Source organism: Labeo rohita, unplaced genomic scaffold (assembly GCF_022985175.1).
Source record: "Labeo rohita strain BAU-BD-2019 unplaced genomic scaffold, IGBB_LRoh.1.0 scaffold_54, whole genome shotgun sequence".
Classification (NCBI taxonomy): Eukaryota; Metazoa; Chordata; class Actinopteri; order Cypriniformes; family Cyprinidae; genus Labeo; species Labeo rohita.
The window spans coordinates 42,312-48,819 of NW_026129462.1; the positions used below are offsets into that span (position 1 = coordinate 42,312).

General features: G+C 37.2%; 1 pseudogene; it reads right to left on the reverse strand.

Moving 5' to 3' along the window:
• Positions 1-3,780: 3,780 nt before the first annotated feature.
• Positions 3,781-5,582, reverse strand: LOC127161076 (zinc finger protein 239-like; annotated as a pseudogene).
• Between the last annotated feature and the right edge of the window lie 926 nt (positions 5,583-6,508).

The window sequence follows — 6,508 nt, forward strand, 5'->3', positions numbered from 1 at the left end:
TTTAAAACAAGACATGGTTTGTAGTAGTGATTATTGAGGTCCACATCCCGTCCGTCTGCTTACTACGGGACGCGGGAGTGCTGACATACGGCAGCGGTATCGGAGTGAAGAGGTTAGGAGAACGTTCTGGGAACCTTCAGAGAACTTCAGGGAACCTTCTAGGAACATAAATAGAATGTTCCCTATTGGTTAGCCAGGAAAGTTTTCTTAACGTAAATAGAACGTTCCCTGCAGGTTAGGGGAACGTTCTGGGAACCTACAGGGAACCTACTGGGAACGTTCGGAACGTTCCGGGAACGTTTAGGTTCCCAGAACGTTCCCCTAACCTGCAGGGAACGTTCTATTTACGTTAAGAAAACTTTCCTGGCTAACCAATAGGGAACGTTCTTGGTAACGTTCTGGGAACGTTCTGGGAACCAAAACCTAACGTTCCCAGAACGTTCTGGGAACCAAAAATTGTTAGCTGGGTTATGCGCATACATTTGTTTGTTGTAGAGCGGAAGCTAAATGCGCTTTGCAGGACATGAGGCGCCAGCGCAATAACTTGCAAAAAATTAAAATACGCCATAATCTTTGCTCATAAAGGTAAGCGTAATATATCTTCCAGAACTGGAGGAAAGGGTCTAATTTTATTTGCCTGCACTCACAATATCAACAAAATGATGCGCTTTTATAAAAAATAAAGAAAACAAACAAGATGTGCTTTCTGGTGTCTCGATGTTGAACAGGAGCCCTGCAAAAAAATGAAACCAAACTCAACTCAGCGAATAGTTGCCTTACAGTCAGGATAAATATATCTATAGAAAGCTTTAAATTATTATTTTACTGCTTTAAAACTAAAAAAATAAAATCGAAAACAAAAACTCTTTCAATATAAAATCCGTAGAGATGCATTTCTCTCTAAAGGAGCATCCAATAAGCAAATGGCGAGTCAGGATCGGCATCTTTGCGACACTGGCTCAGAAAGCACTAGTTTATTAATAATTAATTCAAGTATCTCCTTATTTCCCCCTGACACAATCATGGTAATTACTTTTTCCGGAGCTTTGCAAGCTTTAGCCCATAGACATAATAGACATAGACGCCACATTGGCTGCTGGAAACGAGAAATGCGGCCGCCATCTTGGACCGGGCATACTGTGGAATTGATTACATCGCGTAGCAGCAGCATAAGTGAGAGAACATGCCTGAACACTGTGTAGGATATTCCTGCTCCAATCGGCGGACCATCGAAAGCAGGGCTCGGGGGATTACTTTTCACAAGTAAGATTTAACATTACTATACTATTGGTTATAGTCCTTTTTCAGGGTTTTTTGTGTGTGTGTGTGTGTGTGTGTGTGTGTGTGTGAGAGAGCGAGAGAGAATGAAATACTCCAAGTAGACTCTAATGTAATATTCATATAGTGTTTCTTCAACTTATTAAAATACCTTTACCGTCACTATCTGTTTCTGCTTCTCTATCATATTTATAGTGTGTGATTTGCAAAATTGCTATCATAGCCTACACCTATATGGTTATGGTTAAGCTTTTGTCCAAAGTGACATAAATACAAAACAATATAATACTTAAATTTAACAGGGAACAGATTGAGATGTTGGTCAGATTATAGCTAATAAGGAGAATAGCAAAAATGAACAATGTCAATTCAGTCAACAGCATAATGAAATAAACAATAAAAATGAGTGAAAACAGCAATAATAAACAATGTCAATTCAAGCAAAATATAATAACAGCATGGTAAGACTACATTAAGGATAATATCAGTAATGAACAACAATGTCAAATTAATAAACAGCCAAATGAAAATAGAATAAAACTATACAAACCATAACGCATTAGAAGTGCTTAATGAACTAAGTCCATGTTCTAAGTCTTTAGACTCTCTTAAAAGACCCAATACTATCACAGGAACGGAGATATTCATTATATTACTGTTAAGCTCACTATCAATATTAAAAAACGCCAAACCATGTGTCATGTATCACAGCTACATTTATGACCTTTGCAGCAAAAAAAAAAAAAAAAACGCGTGAAAATCAGTTCGGTATTCCGTGAGGTATGATTAATTAAATGTGTTGACAGCTCATTACACCTGCCAAACAGATTACACTGAGTGGAACGGGTGACCGGTCCAAGATGGCGGTCCCGCGTCTCGTCAGCCCCAGTAGGGCGTATCGGTCGATGCGGCGTCTCTCTCTATATATGTCTATGGCTTTAGCCTATTGTGTGCGTTTGAACGCGGATCTCTTCCAGCAGCTGCGAAGGCACTTGCGCTCGCTACTGCTGCAGGCGTGGAGTCTAAACACGGCCACGGCAGAAAAATTGTTACAGAAACACTGTATTTTATGCTTGTTATAGATTGTGTGACGTTACCTGCAGTACTGTCGCGGTGGCACGGTTGTCGTTGCGACCGTCACAGCCCTATTATTTACAAGTCAATATTGCCTTTTTTTTTTAAGTGAACCTGTAAAGCTGCGGTGTTAAATGCGATGCCGTCGAAAATTTGGGTGCCCCTAACTTTTGTGCTGGTGCGCCTAAGAAAAAAAGTTAGGCGCACCAGTGCAACCAGTGCAAGAAGTTAGTCTAGAGCCCTAAGTTATCCAGGGAAGCTCTTGAAAACAGCGAGTGTAGTAATGCTGCGTTCACGCCATATCGTAAAATAATTTTGATAATTTGCAAAGCATATATAAAAATGAGTAAAAGTGGAAATGAAAGAGACCTTCATTGCTGATAGTACAGAAAAAAAATCTCAAGAGCAGTGAAGAAGGCTAGTTTCAAACATTGTATCTTGTGTGTGTGTGTGTTTTATGTTGCTTGTTGTTTCTAGTTAGGATAGATTTTATTGCTTGTCACATTATTGTCTCACAAGCATCAGACCTAAAAATGCTGGATCTGGATTTACTTTACGATGTAGCCTACAAAACAGTCGGTTTAGCAACACAGCCATAATACTACACATGGTACACACAAAAATCTATTAATGCTATGCTATTAATACTGAAGTCCTCTGAGTGATAACTGAATCACAATATGGCGCCAATCGCCTTTGTATGAATCAAGAGAGCCCAAACACAGCTTTAGGTGTTTTATAGGTGTGTGCACTTGTCTTTCCAAACTAGTGTATGCAGCAAGGGTCCATATGGAAAATCAAACTCATTACTGTCAGACCGTTTGGACTGTTTTTCCCCTGTGTTGCCCTTATTTGGACTTTCCGTTTCCTTTTTTTGTTATGATGTCACTGTTTGATTGTTCACCTGTTTCCCCCTGATTGGTTCGTCTGTGTATTTAAGGTTGGTTGTGTTCACGTTTCTTTGTCGGTGATTATATTGTCTTTATGTCTAGTTCTCCGTGAAGTTTACGTTGTGGTTTCTGGTTCCCTGCTGTTTCCTGTCCATTCTCCCTGTGGATTATACAAATAAACTCTGTGTACTGGATCTCCGCGTTCCTCCTCCTCATTTCCCCGCAAACCACACCGTGACAATTACATTAATGTACATTATTCAGCACATTTATAAATCATGCATCATCTATATATGTCCAAAAAAAAAAAAAAAAAAAAAAAAAAAAAAAAAACTGCAGAGGTACCTACATTATTTATTAATAGCAGAAAATGATCTTAATAATAAGGTAAATGTAATGTTGTACATGTGCTCTTGCTGAAGTCATTAAAATACACACATAGCTTACATTTCAAACATGAAACACTTTTGATCCAGAGTGAAAGAACTTTATTGATAAAAGCAACCAAACACATATGGCAAATAGATATTCGCCCCACACTCAAAACACACTGAATCTCTTACACTAGTCAATGTTCAAATATTGAGAAACTCTTTCCACACAATGAAATGTTTTGCCTAACATTGTCATTTGTGTTCAATCTTCCCACAGTAGATTTTTATGTGTTCCTTAAGGTGTGATTTTTCTCTGAAACTTTTACCGCATTGATCACGAGTGTACGGTTTCTCATTTGGTGTGAATTATCTGGTGCAGTTTTAAATGTTCAGATGAAATAAACGTTTTCTCACACTCAAAGCACATCATTTCTCACACCAGCATGTATCTTCTGATGTGCCTTTAATTTTTGTAAACGTGAAAAACTCTTTCCACACACAGAACATGAATGTGGTTTTTGCTTTGAATGAACCGGCATGTGGATCTTCAGGCTTGAAGCCCACGAAAATGTTTTGCCACACTGATCACATGTGAACGGTTTCTCTCCAGTATGAACTCTCATATGCACTCTTAAGTTTCCTTTATCTGAGAAACTTATCCCACATTGATCACATGTGTAGGGTTTCTCTCCAGTGTGGATCCTCTCATGTAATTTCATGAGATCTGACCGACTGAATCTCTTGTCGCAGTGTGAACACTTGTAAGGTTTCTCTCCAGTGTGGATCCTCTGGTGCACTTTCAGCTGATGAGCTGTAGAAAAAGTCTTCTCACACTCAAAGCACAAATGATCTCTCACACCAGTGTGTATATTCTGATGCAATGTTAAACTTTTCAGATGTAAAAAACTCTTTCCACATAAAGAACATGAATGATGCTCCTTCTCTGAATGAATGTTCAGGTGCTTCTTCAGGTATGAAGCCATCAAAAATGTTTTTTCCGCACTGATCACATTCATGCAGTTTCTCTCCTGAGTGGATGTTCATGTGTGTTTTAAGGGATGATGATTGTGTGAAACTCTTCCCGCACTGATCACATGTGAACGGTTTCTCTCCAGTGTGGATGTTCATGTGTCTTTTAAGGGACGATGATTGTGTGAAACTCTTCCCACACTGATCACATGTGAATGGTTTCTCTCCAGTGTGGATCCTCATGTGAACTTTGAGATTCTTCTTGCTTGTCAAACTCTTTCCACACTGAGTGCAGGTGAAATTTTTCTTGTCTCTTTTCAGTAAAGAAACTCTTTCAGTCTGTGAGCAAGTTTTCTTTACAGTTTTGACATGATGCTGTTTCTCCTCCATAAGATCTGAAATTAGAGTTTAAAAAGGTTACAATATAGCAGACAACAGCTACACCAAATTATAATCATTTTGACACATTTTTACAAAATAAGATACAATGATCTACACTAAAAAAAAATCATTATTTGATGATTGATCAACTCCACAATTATAGTATTATATTATAAACACAATAATAACATTATTACACTGTAATAAAAACTTCTGTAATTAATAACTATTTTAAGCTAATTAACTGACCAATATTCTCACACAACATTGTTCCAGCACAATTTTCATTCAATTTTCATTTTTAAAAACAAAAGCTTTTTTTTATTATTATTATTAAGGGCAACACCCCGAAGCTTATTTGAACATTTGAGTTTCAGTCCATATTTTGTACCCTGGAGATAGAAAGTCTCCCCTATATTATTTATTGGAAGTTTTCCTTTATTTTTTAGATCTCTAAACACATTTTACTATAAACACTAAAAATGATGATCAGCTTTATATCTGCATTGTTCTTCAGCCAAATTGATGAAGGATCAAGAATAAACACCAACCTGTTTGTTCTTCAGTGTGTTTCATTCTGCAGGTTCTGGATCTCTCATGTTCTCACTGTCCTTCAATAAACTCTGTCTGTGCAGATTTCGCTTCTTCCTGATGCTTTGATGCTCGTCTTCACTTGTAGGCTGATGGGAATATTCCAGCATTTATTGTTGCACTGCAGTGGGAGGAGCTTCACTGAAGGTGTGATTGTTGTGGGAGGAGATTCACTGAAGGTGTAATTGTTGTGGGAGGAGCTTCACTGAAGATGTGATTGCTGTGGGAGGAGCTTCATTGAATAAGAAGCAGATCTGCCTAAATTAAAATTAAGATAAATCAGTTATTACACATTGTGTAGTAATTTACACATTTTAAATATTAATGTTTACCGATCTATCCATCTAGCAATTACATAACATAATGAACCAAAAAGTGTTTTATACTCATTCACAACATATATCTCTTTTTATTTATATTTACATATTTAAATTCCTACATCCGTGTAACCTCTTATTCATTTACAGGCATAGGAAGATAGAAAATACAGGGGGAAACCCCATACAATTACCAAATATAAACAATGTAAGTAAAAAACAGATTCATTAAATAAATGCTGTTATGATACTTATCTATATTTTGTAATGCCGCAATAACTGATTGTGTCTTTTGCTCAAGTCTGTCGACGCCAATAAAATGAGTTTAATGTGCCAATTAACGGATCTGAAGTCATCAGCATAATGAATGAGGTGAAAAAAAGATCTGTTATCATGAAAGAGGATTTCCAGCAGCTCTGATAATATTGATGAGCATCAGACTATAAACAGTCAGTAAACAAGCCATTCAGGATCAGCAGCAGATCATCTCACTTTATACTGATTATTTGAGTCAGAACATATGCTGAAAGCCTATTAAAGTGCTCCATTGAAAAATAATACAATTATTTCTCAAATGATACAAAAAATACACTAATATAAAAGGCATCTTTATCAGATATTATCATTTGTCCAT